Raw genomic sequence first — 21521 nt, forward strand, 5'->3', positions numbered from 1 at the left:
TCTTTTAAAAAAATAGAGATCTGGGATGCCTGGCAGCACGGGTGGGTCCAATGCCAGCCTCGGGAAGCCGCGTTGGCCTGGTCCCAGGTCGCCACAGAGCAGCCACAGCCCCAAGAGGGCCCCCAAGAGAGGCGCCATTCCAAGGGGCACCACCACTCAAAACGGCACCATCACTCAAAAAAGCAGCAGCTCCCCCAAGAGCAGCCACAGCCCCGAAGGCTCTGCGAATGCCAGATTATGCAGGAGCCGCCACTGCGGGTTAAGGTTCGGGACACCTTAGGGGAGCCCAGAACCCCTGCCGAAGTTATGTTAAAAAAGATAGAGATCTGGGATGCCTGGCAGCACGGGTGGGTCCGCTGCCAGCCTCCGGAAGCCACCCGGGTCGCCACAGAGCAGCCCAAGGACAAACCGAGGGAAGGGCCGGAGCCCACCCAGGCCTCACAGCCCTCCGCCCGGGTCAAGGCTCTGCGGAAAGCCATCCAGAAGCCACCGATCTGGCTCACCAAAGCATGGCAACACTGCAAAAAGGTGGTCTGCACCTGTACCAAGGGCTCCAACTAATCCCCTGCCCAGGCGTTAGATTTAAAATAGTTTTGAGAGTTAAATAGTTGTAGATAAGAGAGTGGGAGCCATAAACTGTGATAATTAAAATGTGGCTGTGAGCGGACTTCCGGGTTAACATGGCTGCAATCTAGCCGCGAATCACTTCCTCTCCCCAGCACCGAATGAAATAGACTACCTCAAAAGAGCATAAAAATCACCTTTGGAAGAACAGCGGGACTCTCCAGTATCCCACAGAAATGAAGGTACGTGGGGCTTGAACATTTCCACACTATAAGGAGGAGGAAAGGCTGGCACAAAAACATGAACTGAGCCGCCCCTCTCCCCCCCGCCCCCACCAAACCAGAGTAAGGTATCAGAGCTCTCACTGGGACAGCGAGTGAGTGAGGAGCATCTCTGTCTGGGGGTGCACACCAGGGTCCTTGGGTTCTAAATACTGCAGGGAAAAGAACTCTCAGGGCGTTTCACGGGAAAATCCTGCACTGAGCAAAGGGGAGGCTGTGCTGAGCAAAGGGGCGGCCGCGCTGAGAGGCTGTGCTGAGCGAAGGGACAGCCCCGCTGAGAGGCTGCGCTGAGGAAAGGGGAGGCTGCGCGGAGCAAAGGTGCCTGCACTCTAAGAAACCTTGGAGGCTGGGAAGAACTAGTCTGAGGCAACCTAAATTCACAGAAAACCCGCCCATATCACCCAGACCCCAGACCAAAAAGGAAAGGGGAATAAAACCACCAAAGGGATGGCTCACATGGCCCAAAATCAAGCCTCCAGGAAGAAAGGGGAAAAGGTGACTATTGAAAACTTTTATGGCAGGAGTACCCAAGCAAAAGAAGAGAAAGAGGATGAAACCCAAACAAAATCAAAACATGCCTCCCAAAATGGAAATTATCCACAAGCTCTGGAAGAACTCAAATTGGAGCTTACCCAAAAGATGGAAAACTTCTGGAAAGAAAAATGGGAGAAAGAGATCAGCAGTCTGAGAGACAAGACTTCACAATTGGAGAACGAGCTGGAAGCATCTAATAGAAGGGCAGACAAAGCTGAAAAGCAAAACCAGTCCCTAATGACCAGAATTAAGGAACTGGAAGACAGTGAGCATGCAAAACAGCAAGAATTAATAAAGCAAAGCCAAAAAATGTATGAATTAGAAGAAAACACAAAATATCTCACTGAAAAGGTCACAGACCTAGAAAACAGAGGAAGAAAAGACAATGTGAGAATTATTGGTCTGCCCATAAAATCAGAGATAAACAAAAACCTTGATGCTATACTACAGGAGGTTACAGAAGAAAATTGCCCACAAGTTCTGGAACAAGGGGGCAAAATAGAAATAGAAAGGGTTCATACAACACCCTCTATACTAAATCCCCAAAAGACAACCCCCCAGGAATGTAATCGCCAAATTCGAGAGCTTCTAAGAAAAGGAGACTATCCAACAAGAAGCCAAGAAGAGGAGCTTCAGATATAGGGGGGCTCCCATAAGGATCACACATGACTTGGCGGCTAACACACTAAGAGACCGCAGAGCATGGAACACAATATTTAGGAAGGCAAGAGAGCGGGGTCTCCAACCAAGAATCAACTACCCAGAAAAACTGACTATATACTTCCAGGGGAAAGTATGGGCAGTCAACAAAATAGAAGACTTCCAAGCATTTGCTATGAAAAGTCCAGAACTTAGTGGAAAATTTGATATCCAATCACAGAAAGCAAGAGAAACATAAAAAGGGAAATATGAAAGAATGGGAAAAGGAGATAAATCTTATCTTTTTCTTTAAGTCAAACTCTGTTCTATAAGGATTACATTTACATCAAATTATATATATTAATATGTGGGGAAAATGTATTGTGTAACTGTCAAAAATTGTATGCACCATAAGAGTAGTTAGAAGAATCATGCATAGGGAAAGATTGGGGCATCAAGACGATTTGGTGAAAGGGGGGACAAAGAAAGGAAAAGGGAAGGGGGGAAGTGTCGACAATACTAAGATTTGCTTCAAGAAATAGGAGGGGGACCTAAATAGAATAACCTTTCCCATACAAAGATACACATGGGAAGGGGAGGGGAAGATCTCTCATATGAGAAGGAGAGGAAGAGAGTGTGAAGTGGTATTACTTAAACCTTACTCTCAGTGAAATCAACTCTGAGAGGGAAGAACATCTATATCCAGTGTGATCCTGAATACTATCTTATCCAACAGAGTAAGAAAGAAAAGGAAATTAAGGAGGAGGAGGGGGAGGGAGTATAAAAAGGGAGAGAAAAAGAGGGGGGAGGGGAAGGAAGCATAAAAAGGGAGGAGCTAGAAAGGGAAGCATACCAAGGGAGGGGACTAGGGGGACTGACCTAAAGTAAATCACTGTTTCAAAAGGATATAGCTAGGGAAGAAATGTCAGAACTAGGGGAAGATATCAAAATGCCAGGGAATCCACAAGTGACAATCATAACTTTGAGCGTGAATGGGATGTACTCACCCATAAAACGTAGACAAATAGCAGATTGGATTAGAACCCCAAACGTTACCATACGTTGTCTTCAAGAAACACGTATGAGGAGGGTTGACACTTACAAGGTTAGAATTAAAGGATGGAGTAAGACCTTTTGGGCCTCAACTGATAGAAAGAAGGCAGGGGTTGCAATCATGATATCTGACAAAGGCAAAGCACAAATAGACCTGATCAAAAGGGAGAGGGAAGGTAAATATATTCAGTTAAAAGGGAATATAGACAATGAGGAAATATCGCTAATCAACATGTATGCACCAAACGGAATAGCATCCAAATTTCTAATGGAGAAATTAGGAGAATTGAAGGAGGTAATAGACAGTAAAACCATATTAGTGGTAGACTTGAACCAACCACTATCAAATTTAGATAAATCAAACCAAAAAATAAATAAGAAAGAGGTAAAAGAGGTGAATGAAATCTTAGAAAAATTAGAGTTCATAGACATATGAAGAAAAATAAATAGGGACAAAAAGGAATACACCTTTTTCTAAGCACCACATGGCACCTTCAGAAAAATAGACCATACACTAGGTCACAGAAACATGGCACTCAAATGCAGAAAAGCAGAAATAATAAATGCAACCTTTTCAAATCATAAAGCAATAAAAATATTGATCAGTACGGGTACATGGAGAGCGCCAAATCAAAAAGTAATTAGAAATTAAATAATATGATACTCCAAAATCAGTTACTTAGCAAAGAAATCATAGAAACAATTAATCATTTCATTCAGGAAAATGACAATGGTGAGACATCCTTTCAAATCCTAAGGGATGCAGCCAAAGCAGTACTTAGAGGAAAGTTCATATCCATGACTGCATATATTAACAAATTAGGGAGGGGGGCAGTGATCAATGAATTGGAAATGCAAATCAAAAAACTTGAAAAAGAAAAATTAAAAACCCCCTGAAGAAAACCAAACTAGAGATCCTAAAAATTAAGGGAGAAATCAATAAAATCAAGGGTGATAGAAGTATTGCACTAATAAACAAGACTAGAAGCCGGTACTTTGAAAAAACAGACAAAATAGACAAAGTACTGGTCAATCTAATTAAAAAAAGGACAGAAGAAAAGCAAATTAACAGCATCAAAGATGAAAAGGGGGAGCGTCACCTCTGATGAAGAGGACATTGAGGCAACCATTAAAAACTACTTTGCACAATTATATGGCAATAAATATACCAACCTAGGTGATATGGATGAATATTTACAAAAATATAAATTGTCTAGACTAACAGGAGAAGAAATAGATTTCTTAAATAATCCCGTATCAGAAAAAGAAATCCAAAAGGCCATCAAAGAACTTCCTAAGAAAAAATCCCCAGAACCTGATGGATTCACCAGTGAATTCTATCAAACATTCAGAGAACAGCTAACTCCAATACTATATAAACTATTAGACATAATAAGCAAAGAGGGAGTTCTACCAAACTCCTTTTATGACACAAGCATGGTATTGATTCCAAAACCAGGCAGGTCAAAACCACAGAAAAAAAAGTATAGACCAATCTCCCTAATGAATATAGATGCAAAAATCTTAAATAGGATACTAGCAAAAAGACTCCAGCAAGTGATCAGAAGGATCATCCACCATGATCGAGTAGGATATATACCAGGGATGCAGGGCTGCTTCAATATTAGGAAAACCATCCACATAATTGACCACATCAACAAGCAAACCAGCAAGAACCACATGATTATCTCAATAGACGCAGAAAAAGCCTTTGATAAAATACAACACCCATTCCTATTAAAAACACTAGAAAGCATAGGAATAGAAGGGTCATTCCTAAAGATAATAAACAGTATATATCTAAAACCATCAGCTAATATCATCTGCAATGGGGATAAACTAGATGCATTCCCAATAAGATCAGGAGTGAAACAAGGATGCCCATTATCACCTCTACTATTTGACATTGTACTAGAAACACCAGCAGTAGCAATTAGAGAAGAAAAAGAAATTGAAGGCATCAAAATAGGCAAGGAGGAGACCAAGTTATCACTCTTTGCAAATGACATGATGGTCTACTTAAAGAATCCTAGAGATTCAACCAAAAAGCTAATCGAAATAATCAACAACTTTAGCAAAATTGCAGGATACAAAATAAACCCACATAAGTCATCAGCATTTCTATATATCTCCAACACAGCTCAGCATCAAAAACTAGAAAGAGAAATCCCATTCAAAATCACCTCAGACAAAATAAAATACCTAGGAATCTATCTCCCGAGACAAACACAGGAACTATATGAACCCAACTACAAAACACTCTCCACACAACTAAAACTAGACTTGAACAATTGGAAGAACATTAACTGCTCATGGGTAGGACGAGCCAATATAATAAAAATGAACAGCCTACCCAAACTCATCTATCTGTTTAGTGCCATACCCGTGGAACTTCCAAAAATTTTTTTTACTGATTTAGAAAACATCAAAACAAAGCTCATTTGGAAGAACAAAAGATCAAGGATATCCAGGGAAATAAGGAAGGGGGCCTTGCAGTCCCAGATTTCAAACTATACTATAAAGCAGCGGTCATCAAAACAATTTGGTACTGGCTGGGTAAGTGACCTCAGCAGGACAGTATACTACCAAGCCTGAGAACCCAGCTTTTGGGACAAAAATCCACTATTTCATAAAAACTGGTGGGAAAATGGAGGACAGTATGGGAAAGATTAGGCTTAGATCAACACCTCACAGCCTACACCAAGATAAATTCAGAATGGGTGAATGACTTGAACATAAAGAAGGAAACTTTAAGAAAATTAGGCGAACACAGAATAGTACACATGTCAGATAGAAAGAGCGACAGGGAGACGGAGAGACGGAGGGACCGAGAGATGGAGGGACAGAGGGATGGAGGGACGGAGGGACGGAGGGAAGGAGGGGGGGAGGGGCTGAGAGGAGAGAGGCTGGTCCTCTCCCCAGAAGGTCCGCCACTTGAAGACAAGTATCTGCTTGTTCGCCCAGCCCTGGCGCCCAGTAGGTGTTTCACAAGTGAGCGTGGATGACCCCTTCAAAGGCAGAGAAGAGGAACCAAAGGCTCAGGCAGTTTGGGGACCCGAACAGCCCGCTGGGGCTGAGGGTGCTGGGAATGGCCTGTCCCAAGAGGTTGGAGGAGGCCCGGGACTCGGGCCCAAGAGGAGAAAGCGTCCTGTGGGTTCGCAGGCGCAGCTCAGGCTGCCAGGAATGGGGGAAGGGCGAGGAGAGCCAGGAGGGCTGCCACAGGGGGCCCTTGGAGGACGCCCACAGCCGAGGCCCGGGAGGGGGCAGGTTCTCTCTTGAACCCAGAGACCTGGAAGCCAGAGAAGTCCCTGGGACGGCTGGAGCGAGTGGGCAGAGAAGATAGCCCCCGGGGGTAGCCACAGGAACGGGGAAGGGAGGGAGAGAGGGAGGGGCACGGCGGAGAGTTTGAGAGGCTCGGGCCTGACCACGTCCATCTGGTCTAGCGGCTGAAGATGAAGCCAAAGACCCTGAGAATATCAAGGGGGGGGGGGCCCGAGGAGCGAGGGCGTTGCCATGGAAACCAGGCGAAGGGGGGTGCAAAGGTGTGTGGGGGGGGGCGGTATGCGGCGGAGGAAAGGCCAGGGGAGCTGGCCGCCCTGAGAGCTGCCGGGGCACTTAGCCACAGAGGCGGGCGGCCGCAGAAGAGGGGCGGCACCCGCTGCAGGGGCTCAAGGGCCCAGGCCTCCCCGAATCCCGGGGGCTCTCCCTTTCTGGCTGGGAGTGGAATGGAGTCCCTCCTACCTAGAGATCTCAAAGCAGGGACGGGAAGACTGCCGGCGGGCACCAGCAGGGTTGGTGGGACAGCGCGGGTGAGGGTACCAGGTGAGGCTGCCCATGGGGGGCGGGGAGGGAAGCGCTGCCCCCCGCGGGGGTGGAGCTGCCGGGGGGAGGTTCCGGGGAGGGTCCCGGCCCGCCGTTCGGGGCGGAGCCGTCCAGGGGAGGGACGGCGGTTAGGGGTGGGCGGGGCTGCCGTTAGGGGCGGGGTTGCCAGGCTACCGGCGGTCTCTGCCTCCTCCCAGGATCGAGAGAGCGCGATGAGCAATCATTCGACCCCGCCCTTCGACCCTCACTTTCCCTACCAGAACCAGACCCGCAACTGCTACCAGAACTTCCGGGGTTGGTGGGGGGGCAGCGGGGGGCGGAACTCGCAGCAGGCGGGGGCGGGGCTCCGCGGCGTGACCCCGGCGTGACCCCGGCGCCTCCTCCCAGACTTTCACCGCTGTACCAAGATCATGAAGAGGCGGGGCAAGGACTCCAGCCCCTGCGACTACTACCGCAAGGTCTACCACTCCCTGTGCCCGCTCAGCTGGTTGAGCAGGGAAGGGGCGGGGCTGCGGAGGGGCGGGCCCAGGTTCTGGAGGGCCGCCTGCCTCAGTCCCTGCCTGCCTCCCCATAGCTGCAGCGCTGGACGGACCAGATCCGGGAGGGGACGTTCCCCGGGAAGATCTGAGGGGCCCCCCGAAAAATCCTCGCAGCCGGCAGACTTAACAAGAAGACTTTTATTAAAAAACCAGTTGCAAACTGCCCGTCACCCAGTGTCCGCAATCCCTGGGACCGGGGTGGGGAGGCCGAGGGCCCCGGCTGGCTGTGCTGGCCCCCGCTCCCCTCACTCCCCGGGAGGCACCGGAGCTATAGCACCATGAGAAAGATGAGGCGGGGCGGCCTCCCTGAGAGCCAGGGGGGGGCGGCTGCGGGAGCCCCCTCCCCTCCCCCTTTATAGCTTTCCCCCTGGGGGGGGGCGGGGTGCCACTGAGGCAGGAGGTAAAAGTCTAGAACCATCCTGAGGCTGAGGGAGGGATCCTTGCTGTCCCTCCCTGCTGGGTTGGGGTCTCCAGCCACCGGGTGGCGGCCGCCCCTTCCTAAGGTTATCCCTGCCGCATCAGTCGGGCGGGCGGCCGCGGCCCCCATACCCCCCCCCAAGAGGGCCCCGGGCAAGGGGAAGGAGGATCGGGGTCCTTGTGAAAGGATTGGGGATCCCGAGCACAGGGGGAGGAGCAGCACCCTGAAATCTAGCCTCCCCTCCCCACTTTCCTGGGACGCCTGGCTCAAGCCTTCAGGGAACTAGCTGGGAGAGAAAGGAAGAGAAGCCCTGAAAGTCTGGCCCCAAGAGCTGGGCCGTAGGCACTCTCGAACCCGGAACAGGGTGTCCTGCACAAGCCTGACAGACTGGGGGACGGAGGGGGGAGTTGAGAGAGAGAGAGACAGCCCTGAGCGGAAGCCCAGCTTGGGTGCCCAGGTCCCAGGCGTGGGCCGGCTCCCTCCTACGTAGCTGTGGCTATGCAATGTTTTTATGCCCTAATACATAGTCAATTTTTGTGAATGTACCATGTGCTGCAGAAAAGAAGGTGTATTCCTTTTTGTCCCTATTTATTTTTCTCTACATGTCTACTAACTCTAATTTTTCTAAGATTTCATTCACTTCTCTTACCTCTTTCTTATTTATTTTTTGGTTTGATTTATCTAGTTTGGATAGAGGAAGGTTCAGCTTTCCCACAAGTATGGTTTTTCTATGTATTTTGTCCTTGAGTTCCTCTAGTTTCTCCTTTAGAAATTTGGATGCAATGCCATTTGGTGCATACATGTTGAGTACAGATATTTCCTCACTGTCTATACTGTCTTTTATCAGGATGTAATTACCTTCCCTATCTCTTTTAACTAGATTTATTTTTACCTTGGCTTTGTCCGATATTATGATTGTGACTCCTGCCTTCTTTTTGTCAGTTGATGCCCAATAGATTTGGCTCCACCCTCTTACTTTCACCCTATGTGTATCTACCTTTCTCATATGTGTTTCTTGTAAACAGCATATGGTAGGGTTTTGGACTCTAATCCACTCTGCTATTCACTTGCGTTTTATGGGTGAGTTCATTCCATTCACATTCAGAGTTATGATCACTAGCTGTGTATTTCCCAGCATTTTGATTTCTGCTCCTTTTCCTGCCTTTTCTTCTTTCATTATTTCCTTCTACACCAATGTTTGCTTTTGAACAGTCCCCCTTGATCCCACCCTTATTTTACTTCCCTTTCTACCCCCTCTCTATTTATCCCCCCTATTTTCCCTGTAGTCTTTCTAAAATTAACCCCCCTCTCCCTCCCTCTCTTGTACTGTTTCCCTCCCCATCAGACCGTTTGTTACTTTTCTACTACCCTATAGGGTGCAAATCTATTCTCTGCCCTCAATGGATTGGATTGTTTTTCCCTCTTTGAGTCACTTTCAAAGCATGTAAAAGTTGAGTATTTCCTGTCTCCGACCTCTTTACCCTTCCAGTGTATTGATGTTCTCCCCCCTCCCAACATTAGCTTCTTTATCACATATAAATTTACCCCCATTTGTTTCTTTTCCCATTTCTTTTAATATTAACCTATTTTAAGCTCTAGTTAAATATATATATATATATGTGCATACTCATGCATACATATTTTGCATGCATATATCTATATACCTATTTATGTCTTGTCCTTTCATCCTATACAGTTTGTTGCAGTTCCCTCTAAGTACACTTTTTTTTTGCTGCCCAGGTAATAACAACAGTTTTTAAGAGTTACCAATGACTTCCTTTCTTATAGGGATTCATATCTATTGAGTCTCTTAAAAATTTTTTTTGTTTTTCTTTTCCCCCTTCTTTTTTAATTACCTTTTGATGATTCTCTTGAGTTCTGTGCTTGGACATCAAATTTTCTGTTCAGGTCTGGTCATTTCTTTACGAATTCTTGAAATTCTTCAAGTTTGTTGAATGACCATAGTTTCCCCTGTAAGAATATAGTCAGTTTTGCTGGGTAGTTGATTCTTGGTTGTAGACCTAGTTCCCTTGCTTTCTGGAATATCGTATTCCATGCCTTTCTTTTTTTCAGTGTGGATGCAGCCTAATCCTGAGTTATCTTCACTGTGGTTCCTTGGTATCTGAATGACTTCTTCTTGGCAGCTTGTAATATCTTTTCTTTGGTCTGATAGTTCTTGAATTTGGCTATAACATTCCTGGGTGTTGTCAGTTGAGGATTAAGTACAGGAGGTGATCTGTGGATTCTATCAATCTCTCCTTTTCCCTCTTGTTCAAGGATTTCAGGGCAGTTTTCTTTAATAATTTCCTGTAATATAATGTCCAGGCTTTTTCTTTTGTCTTGGTCTTCTGGTAGGCCAATGATTCTTAAATTGTCTCTTCTTGAACGATTTTCTAAATCCTCTGTTTTGTGAATGAGATGCTTCATATTTTCCTCAATTTTTTCATTCTTTTGGTTTTGTTTTATAGTGTCCTGCTGCCTTGTGAGGTCACTTGATTCTAGTTGTTGTATTCTGGTTCTTAAAGACAGGATTTCATCCTTAGTTTTTTGGTCATCCTTTTCCCTTTGGTCGGATTTTCTTTGGAGGTCATCTTTCATCTTCTTCACCTCATCTTTCATCTGCTTTGCCTCATCTTTCATCTCCTTTGCCTAATTTTCCAGCTGGTTGATTTTGGCATTCAAGACACTATTTTCTGTTTCCAGATGACTTATCTTAGTTTTTAAGTTTTGTTTTTTCCCAATTGTCTTCAGCCTCTCTTAATTGTGTTTTGAATTGCATTTTGAGTTCTTCCAAAGCCTGTATCCAATTCGCTGGGACTTCTGATTTTTCCTTTGCTGATCCCTCCCCCTCTGTTTAGTTCGCTCTTTGCTCATTACCTGTGCAGAAGCTGTCTATTGTAATTTCTTTCTTCTTTTTCTGTTGTTTGCTCGAGTTTACCCCTTCTTTGCTCCCCGCATTTGTCTGTGCTCTTGCTCCTCTCATTTTGTTTTCGTTTTGGTGGTGTCAGTCTCCCCTCTTGGAGCTTTGTCAGATCTCTTGGTACAGTCTCTTGGGGAGGAATGTTAGCTTCCCTGTCCTCTGGAGGCTTTTGATTGGATTGAGTTCGACTGGGTTGGGCTGTATGTGGTATGAAGCTCTGAGGCTCTGAAGAGCTCCAGGATGAAGGCTGGGCTGCCCAGGCTCTCTCCAGTTCTCTCCAGCTGCTTCACCAGTGTCCGCAAGTGCCTTTGCCCGCCTCCCTAAACTCTGAGGAGTTCTGATGCGATTATATTCAACTGGATTGGTCTGGATGTGCCCCAAGGCAACGGTGACACTGGAGCCTGATGGAGGGACCCAACCACGGCCCGGTCTCTCCCTGGCTTCCTCACCACTGTCCCCACTGGATGCTCTGAGCTCGGCACCCCGCTGCTCACAAAGTAGACCCTCCAAAGCAGCACCTTTGCCCGCTCAGAGGTTCCCGCTGCTGCTGGGGGCTCAGCCCTCTGGGTTGTGGGGGAGGGGTCCTGGGACCTTCCCTCTGCCTTCCCCTTAGCCCCAAGTATTCTCACATTCCTGCCTTTGAGGGGTGTACCTTTTGATTTGAGTGCAGAAGGAGGGTTCCCTGCTTCTGTCCTGTTGTTCAGCTTGAATTTTGGTGCCCTGGGAGCATTCAGTCTGTATCGGATAAGGAAGGGTCTTCCACGAGGTCTGAACTTTTGCTGCTTGCTAAGCCACCATCTTGACTCCACCTCCAGACCCAATTTCTTCAGGATCAAAAACCAGCTGGTAAAAATGGGGGTGTTCTTTCCTTAGCCTCCCCCTGCCAAGGGGCAGGGGACAGGGGATCACAGAGGGGTAGAATGAAGAGAAGGTAGAGACTTTTCCAAACAGAAACTTACCAGCATGGCTGCTTTAAAAGGATAACTTTTGACTGTATTGTTTCACTTTACTCACCTGGGACTCGAGAAAAATTTATCTCCCTGCAATTCTTTGGCCAAAATTTAGATTCCTAAAATCCACCCTCACTCTGGGGAGGCAGATCAGCAACTCAGTGGATTGAGAGCCAGGCCTAGAGAAGGGAGGTCCTGGCTTAAAATTTGGCCTCAGACACTTCCTGACTGTATGACCCTGGGCAAGTCACTTAACCCCCATTGCCTACCCCATACCAATCTTCTGCCTTCTGACAATAGACATCTAAATGGATAATTAATTTTGAAAAAAAAAGGAACTTTAAAGATACTGGAGGTTATATATTTTAAGCATTTCAGACTCCAATGTTTTATAAAAATACCTGTATTTTATTGTATTTTACTGATGGTTTTGTTTAAGATTTAATTTTGTTGGGTTTAAGTTCATGTATTAATGCATTCAATACTATTCTGTTACACTGAATCATTTTAATGTACTTGGTTTTAACTGCTGTTATATTTTGTTGCTTTTCACCTGTAACTACACTGAACAAACATTATTGAATAAGCCCATATAAAAACAGTTTTTCTGTTTTGACTTTGTAAATTATCACATAGAGGATAGATAGAATCCATAAGAACATTGCTAAAATTGTATAACAACCGTTGGAAAATTTAATGAGCTAAATATCTCAAATTTATTTTAAGGGGTCTTTAGACATGATTTTTAGAATTTTTTTTAAAATCCCTGGTCATTTTGCTGTCAGGTAATATTTTCGTAGCTGAAGTGAAATGCAAATTATAACCCCCACCTCCCACATTGGATGGGACATCACAGTCTCATATCAGAGGAGATGGGAAGTTAATCCCAGGGCATTGTACCCCCTAGAAGACCCCCAAAAAGGAGCATCTCTCAGTTATATCTCTTCAGCTTACTTTACCCAACATCAACAGTACAGAGTTTGGGTTTTTTTTTTCCTAGACTCCTCTGCCACATTTTTGTAATGATATCTAGATTTCTTGATGAGGTTCTAAAGCCAAAATAAGTTTTACTTTGTTTAAAAATATGTTTACCAAGGTTCAAAGATTTGCTATGTTTGTAAAAATTGTGACAAATATCCATCAGTTCATAGGCTTTTAAAAATGCCATAGAGCAACTCATGTGAAATATGATATGTAAAGGGTGAAATTATGTTTGAGACTGAAAAAATCTAAATTTAAGTGGTCGCCAAGGGAAATCCCAAATAATAAAATAAACAAGTCATCTGCCAAATTTTATGGTGATTTAATTAATATAGTAGAGAAGATTTTAAGAAGGAGGAAGGAAGTGGCTATCACTGGGCAGAAAGATAGGAGATCTAGAAAGTAAGGTTTTGAGTGTGAAGGAGTCAGGAATCTGCCTGACCACCAAAGAGGCTTAGCTAAGATGCCCAAACCTGAAATCAGCTCCAGGGCAAAACTCACCCCCCAACACTCCAAGATGTTGGAATGCTTAGCACACTGACAGCCAGAGTCATCTCTCCAGGGAAAGAGAAGAGGCAGAAACTTGAGTGCCTTATATGGACGTTTTTACATCACTTTTTTGCGTCTCATCTCTACCAAAGAGGACTTAGCTTTACTTAGGACAGGCCAGAGATCTGTCTTTTTTTTTGCACATGTCTTTGAAGGCCATCTCCTCAGATAATTAAATGTTGAGTTTGATGCAGACCTTTCAAAATCTTGTTAAACTGAATAGGGTGGAGAATGTGGAGTTTCCAAGACCTGATTCTGTTATTCCAAGTATCTCCATTGTTATTGATCAGGAAATAGATAAATCAGATCTTCTAAAGAATGGTCTGATTAGGGTGGAGTAGTTTTAAAATTCACAACCCCACTGAGGCCCGAGGAAGACTAGGCTCTCAGATGGGTCTTGTAAACATACCAGCTATGAAATTACAATAGTTATAGATAAGGGGGAAATAGGAGAGAAAGAGAGAAAAAGAGAGAGAGAGAGAGAGAGAGAGAGAGAGAGAGAGAGAGAGAGAGAGAGAGAGAGAGAGAGAGAGAGAGAGAGAGAGACAGAACAAAATGAATGTTTAGCTGGGCGCATTGACAAAAGCCAATTAGGGGACAGTCCCCTTTCCCAGAAGAGTGTACATTCAAAATAAATGTTCAGTCAACCTTCAGTTCAATCAACCACACCCCAAGGTTCATTCTTGATTTTGATGTAATGTAGGTTTTCTGATATCTTTCTGCAACAGTTCATTCTATCTAGGAGTTAGCAAGCTTTTTCCTTGAAGATCTTTCTTGAATAAAAAAAATTCAAAATCTTGGATTATTTTATTAAAATACAATCTTCTCCTGAAGTGGGTATTAAAAAAATCCAGTTCAGTTCAGGATGCATTGTTGAGTTATGGGGTGTATGAATCAGTTATTAAAAGAATTCAAAAACAAAACAAAGAAAAACAAAAAAGCAAAAAAAAATATGAAGGGAAAAATATGGAATAAAGTTAAAGTTTTTGGAAGAAAGAAAAAAAATTGCAAAATCAGAATCAAAATACCAAATAAAATGTATATATGTTGAGTAAATAAGAATAAATTCATAATGGGCCCTTGCACCGGTCCAATTTAAAGTAATTTCAATCCCACAAGTCTGTAGGAAAGAATGTAGTAATATTTCACTTGCCCATTTGCAGTCAAGATTACAGGTGGACGTCCTCTGGCCTACAACACCCTTTGAGCACCTACAGATAGGTTTCATAACAATGCCAAAGGCTGGACATTATAAATTTTGTCTAGTCATAGTAGATCAACTGACCAGAAGGCCAGAAGCATTTCCTGTGACCTGAGCCACAGTGGCTTTTGTTGCTAAGGTGCTTTTAAAAGAAATTATTCCTCATTTTGGCCTGCCAGCACGTAGTGATTTAGATAGAGGAAGTCATTTTACTGATTCTGTCTTAAACCAAATATATTCTTGACATTGGAAATTGACAGGGAATCAATATACCATGCCTTGAGCTATAGGATCTAGGATTGTGCTATAGTAAAATGTTGGTCTTATCTGTAATCCTAAATATTAGGCTAGCACAACAGAAGCTATTCCTTTTGCCTCATGGACATAGAGGTGAAAATCTTTATCATAGTTTGGAATTCCTAGAGCTGGAGCTGCTAGAATAGCTTACTTTAGTTGGGACAAAGGGTGTCGGTGTTCTTTTGTAAGTTTCAATGGCTCTTCTACATCATTCTTTTTCACACCTGTTGAGGCATTTAGAGATGTTGGAATATCCTATGACATATTGCTGAGAGAACCATGCCATTCCTAGGAATGCCCTAAGTTGTTTCATGGTTCTTGGGATTTCTAGTTTTTGTATACTGGCTATTCTATAGTTAGAGAATTTTCTGGTGCCATTTTCAAAGATAAAAACTAGATATTCAACTTTTGGAAGGACCCACTGTAGCTTTTTCTTTGAGACCTTATGCTCTCTTTTATATAGCTCTATTAGCCATCTTTTTGAGTCTTCTAAATATGTTTTAGGGTCTGGTGAAGCAAGGAGAAGACCATCCACATAGTGCAGTGATTTTCTATGTTTGACCATTATGGATTCCAAGTGTCTTTTTAAGAGCTGACAGAATATTGATGTACTTTTGCAACAATTCTGAACTAATTGGCTCCAGCAGAACTTGATTTTTTTCCCACTGAAAAGTGAAAATATTCTGGCTGTTGAGGTGCAAGGGGATTGTAAAATAGGTGTTACTCAGATCAACGACCATGTACCAGCACACTATGCTTGGGGTCTCTGCTATTATGTCATTTGGGCATAGAGTTATTGTGTGTGTTTTCTTGATGAAATTATTGATAACCCTGATATCCTGAACAAATTGCCAATTTATTGATATGTCAGTGCTTCTCTTGCTCTTTTTTATGGCTAATATTGGGCTATTGTACTCTGGTAATATAAGTCTTAGTATGCCTTCCTCTAGCAAGCTGTTGATTATTGTAGTTATGCCTTGGATTACCTCTTTGCTGAGTTTGTATTGAGGTGCTTTGGGAGGTATGCCATCTTTAAATTTTATGTTGACTGGTTTTACTGATTTAATCATCCCTACATCATTCTGGTGTTTAGCCCATATGCCCTGTGGAATATCTCTAGGGATAAGAGAGATTAATGATACTGCATGCTGCTGGTCTGTTGTCTCATTTAAGGGATCACGCATACCATTTGGATAATTAACAAGACGTGAAATGATATGTTTTATAAAAGATGATAACAGTTAATACTGGAAAATCTGGGTTTTTAAAAATCTTACTTGGAGATACTAATGTAACCAATCTTTTTCTAAATTATTTTAGAATTTCCAGGAAAAATAATTAGACTACGTGTAACGTTGCTAGATTCTTAATAGGTATGTACAACAAAGAGATCAGTTACAGAAATGAAAGCACAATAGATTTAAAATATTCATAGAATCCTTTTTGTCATCATCAAAATGGAGAAAAGTAGCTGAATAAACAGTTATGTTAATATAATAAAATATTATTTTGCTCTAAGATCAAATGCTGGATATAAACAAAGATGAGCCTAAATAAACACTAACCAAATATTCTGGGTCATAACATTTTCTTCTTAATAGTTAGTACAATGAGGACTGTGGGTTTAAAATATCATATGATCTGACATAGATATTTACTTTATTGGTAGATTTCCTTAGTAATCCATTTCCAAATTAAGATACAGTTAGTTTGAATGATAAAATTTCTTTTCTTTTCCCCATCTTTTCTTTCTTTCTTTTTTTCCTTCCTTCCTCCCTCTCTCCCTTCCCCCCCTCTCTCTTTCTCTCTCTCTCTCTCCCTTTTTCACTCTTTCTTTCTCTGTTTATATCTCTTCTAACTAATATGGGAATATATTTGCATGACTATACAGACAATAATTGATTTTATTTCTGTCACCTCAGTGGATGGCAGAGGAAGAAGAAAGAGGAATAAAGTTTAGGGCTGTCATTTTAGAAAATGATATCTATATCTAAATGTATTTTCATACCTATATCTATAAGTGTTCAACTGTCCTTCCTTTGTCAAAATCAACTTACTTCCCTTTCATAGTGGTACACTGGAGAATTAGTGGCCAAGAAGTATCAGGTTAGACTGCCTTAAAAGTCTGATTCTTTAAAATTGAAAGAGTCATTTATGCCCCTTTGAGATTGAGGAATGGGGTTCTAGGACAGTTTCCCCCAAGCAAGTGTCTAGCTGGGCATGATATCCACTCATGGTGGTTACCTGATGGCTGTTAATGGAAGACAATTGAGCTGCCAAGATTAGAAGAGCTGATGATCAGCTATGGTGCAAATTAGATTAAGTGAGAGTATTCAGAGGAGCAGAGAGATATCAGAATGGGACAGCAGCCTTCATCATCCTCCTGCCCCTGGATAAAGGAAAATGCTATTGAATATATCACAACCGTTTACTTCTAATTTTTTCTACCAATCATTGGGAGCATTTATAGAGGACAGTGGGAGGAGGAAAAGATTTAGTCCCCTTCTCCACTATCAGCACCAGAAGATTTGAAACTAAGTCTTAATAAGTTTCTGACTTTCTCTTCTATAACATTCTTACCTATTAAAAGAAGATGAAATGGTCAGGAAAGGAATATGGGGAGAGGCAAAGACTACTCCTGAAGCATTAAAAAAAGGACTTATTTTCCTTGTTGGTTTCTGTCCAGGTCAAATTATCTGCAATGATTATTTACTCATAAGTAATCAATACCATATAAGAAAAAAGGAAACCAATATAAGGTCCTCAGTAAGATTACTTTGCTTATAGGTTTATTAGATTGGATTCTCAGGAATAGAAACTTCCTTTAACAGTTCAGGTCTGCATCACCTCTATCAGGCTTAGAGATTTTCCTTGAGAAGTGATTTAACTTGTTCAAGGTTAAACAACGAAAACAGAGCACAGGTCATGCTGACTGTCAAAATCTCAAGAATGTCCTTAATAACTGCTGATTGATGGAGTGACTGATTGCTCCTTGTCCTTCATAGGTCAGTCCCTACATGAACAAGTCTGAAAATATCCAATTATAACACTGCGACTGAATTTCTGCTCATGGAGTTTTCTGACATTGGAGAGCTCCAGATCTTGTATTCTTTCCTTTTGTTTCTCATTTACTCTGCAGGTCTGATGGGGAATCTCCCCATTGTCATGATCACCAACTTTGACAGGACACTCCACACTCCCATGTACTTTTTCCTGAGGAATCTAGCCATGGTGGATGCCTGCTACATCTCAATAACTGCTCCTCAGGCCTCTGTTAACTCTCTGGTGAACAACAGGATTATTTCAGTTACAGGCTGTGCAGCTCAGGTATTCCTTGTGTAAACCTCAAAATTTCTCAGACTTATGAATGTTAGGGGTTTTCCCCCATTGGGGAATCTTCTACTTAAAAAAATTCTCTAGCAGATGGTGAGAACTCTACTTGAGTGTGGGGGCTCCTAGCTATGGGAGTGTCCCTGCTCCACCCTACTTAAGACTGCTTTAGGACAGAAAACTGTTTGCTAAACAATGAAAGTACTTTGATCCATGCTTATGGAAGGGACAGGAAGTTCTTTGAGTCATGACTGTTTTAGAATTGATACAATGGGATACTAAGTACCTATAAAGGTAGGGCAACTTGTAAACTCCTTAAACCTAAAAGGGTGATAACTTATTCAGAGGTTTTTTCTTAATGAAATTTGTCGACACAGCAGCATTTTTTTCTGACTTACTAAAGAGATTAAAACTACTCAGCTGTGAATTCAAAATAGGCGGTCCTTTAGAAACATCTACAGTGATTGGTAGATGTAAGGACTTAGGGGAGGTGACAGAGGAAATTTTGCCCTCAAAAATAAGAGCTTGGATCTCATTCAGGGATCTCGATTCATGACTCTCATTCTGGAGGAGAGCTCCTTGAGGAGCTCCTGTGAGGGGTTCTGTCCCTCTGGGGTAGGAGCCCTGGAGGCTCTTGAGAGATGCCCTTTGAAACAATCTCTGGCTGGAAGACTCTTTGAGGAAGGAAGCTGGCCTGGTGTCACTAGTATCCTTGTTTAGTCAAACCTTGTGGTGAGTGTTAAAAAACTGACTGATTTCTCTTTTAAGACTCAGGTCTAGGCCATATTGGCTTGAGGCCCTTCATACTTATTCCTTTCTTACTCTCTCTCTTTCTTTGATTACTCATTGTATTGTTAATTAAAATCTCTATAAAAGCCAATTGACTTGGGTATTTGAATAATTGGGAATATTTCCCTGGCGACCACCTTATATTTGATTTTAAACCCAAGACACTGTAGTGAAACATATTTCTGCAGTCAAATTTCCTCACCTTCTCTTATATCTTCCACTATTTTAATCACTACAGTTTAAGACCTCAACCATTTTAAATCTCACACTTGTGATTTTTGTAGCATTCCAAGCATATTCACATCTATGAAATATAAATGATCGTATGATTAATGTGTCTTCAGACACGAGGTGATACTCCAATATTTGTGAGTGGAACCTTGACCCAGCCACATGGCTGTTGCCTAAGATACTCATGAACATTTTGGCTCGGAGTCGAAAGCGCTGGTTGAAATCTACACGCCCTTCAAGGTGTCACCTTCACATTGCAATCCAATCTGAATTATCTATGCTTTGTATCGTGATTGCTATGTGCTTGAGAGTGCTACCCACTTACACCCTGCAATAAAACAGAAGGCAGCCCCATGAATTTTCTCTTGGATCTTCACTCTGCTCTAGGAACCTCTCTCTCTCTCTCTCTTTCTCTCTCTCTCCCTCTCTCTTTCTCTCTCTCTCTCTCTCTCTGTCTGTCTCTGTCTCTTTCTCTCGTAAACCTTCTCCTCTCCCTAGGCTCTAGCCCCTCTCAGCTTGGATTTACTGCCTTAATCTCTTCCTCTACCTCGTGTTCCATTGACTCTCATATTTTCCTTCCAAGGAGAATATCATTGGGGTTTGCCTGCCCTATTTAAACACCGATTTGTCTGTGTCTGTCATTCTTCACCCTGGTTCTCCGATTCTCTGCCTCTCCTCGGGTCCCTAACACAAAGGAGAACCCCTTCCCTTGTGGGCCCTGCAGTTCTGGGACCCCACATTTTAGAAGTAATAACTATAGAAATGATGATAATGATCATAGAAACCAGAATTTTAGAAATTTTAGAAATTATAATAATGATTATGGAAATAACTATAATGAATATAGAAATAAGAACTTTAGAAACCAGAATTATAGAAATAGCAATTGGGAAAATGATGACAATGCTCAAAATGAAGAAAATGAAAATACCCAACAGCAAAATAAAAGAAATGGAGCTCTTCTAAAATTGTCGAGGTGCCTTTCAGGGGGGAGCCCAAGGAACATCCTAAACATAATGAAGGTGCCTGGGGGGGGCTGGGGCACAGGAATCAGAGGATACAACCTTTGATTTTCCATTCCCTGATGTCCTACTACCCGTTGTCCCTATCCACTGCCCTCCCCATACTAATGACCCCCATGTTACCTTAAAGGTGGGTAACACTTATTATGATTGCCTCTTAGACACTGGAGCTACCAGGTCTGTATTGAAGAATGTACCAGATTTAAATTGTTATTCTTTTGACTCTCAAAGTGTAGTGGGAGTATCAGAAATGAACCAAAGAGTTAAAAAACTTGCCCCTAGAATGGTGTCTGTAGGACCTCTAGAGGTACAACATTTCTTTCTTTTGATGCCTGACTCCCCTTTAAATTTGCTGGGGAGAGACCTTCTATGCAAACTTAGAGCCACAATAACATATTCCCCAGATGGTTCCTTAACATTGGAAGTACCAGAGGAATCTTTAAATTTACTCCCTATAATTCTCTTAGAGAGCCAGGAGGTAAAAGATCCTCCCACTTTTAAAATACCTAAGGATATAACGGAGTCTCTTTGGGCCACATCTTCTTCAAATGTTGGCTTACTTAAATCTGCTGTTCCTGTGCAGATAAAAATTAAATCTAGACCACCTCCTTCCATTCCTCAGTATCCCCTCTCAAAGGAGGCAATTGAGGGTATTACACCAGTTACTAATTCATTAATAGAACAGGGAATAATAATCCCTTGCAAATCAGAATACAACACGCCCCTCCTGCCAGTAAAAAAACCAAAAAGAGGGCCTGATGGCAAGTACCTCTACAGATTCGTACAGGATCTGAGGGCAGTGAATAATCATGTTATAAAGAGACACTCTGTAGTTTCCATCGTATATACTATTATTTCCTCTATTCCTAGCATAGCTACATACTTTATAGTAGTAGACTTGAGCTCAGCTTTCTTTTCCATACCTATACATGAGAACTCCAGGCATATTTTTGCTTTTACCTGGAAGGGCTCACAATATTCATGGAGTCGGCTGCCACAGGGTTATGTGGAAAGTCCGAGTTTATTTGAGCAAATTTTGATCCAAGACACAGACAATATTTTTAAAATATCAAATTAATCAAATATGTAGATGATCTACATATGTAGATGAAGCAGCAAGCTGACCAAATGCACTAGCTCCATCTTATAAGTGTAAGGACAGAAGCAAAGAAACATGCTAGATGGAGTATCTATTCTAAGGCAGAAGGTAAAGATTTTTTTTAAAACCCACAACGGGATTCCATCACCATCATTTACCACAATTTGTTCAGCCATTCCCCAATTGATGGACACCCCTTTGATTTCCAGTTCTTTGCCACCACAAAAAGAACTGCTAGAAATATTTGTGTCCATGTGGGTTGGGTTTTTTTTTTCCATTCTCTCTGATGACTTTGGGATACA

Source organism: Monodelphis domestica, chromosome 4 (assembly GCF_027887165.1).
Source record: "Monodelphis domestica isolate mMonDom1 chromosome 4, mMonDom1.pri, whole genome shotgun sequence".
Lineage (NCBI taxonomy): Eukaryota > Metazoa > Chordata > Mammalia > Didelphimorphia > Didelphidae > Monodelphis > Monodelphis domestica.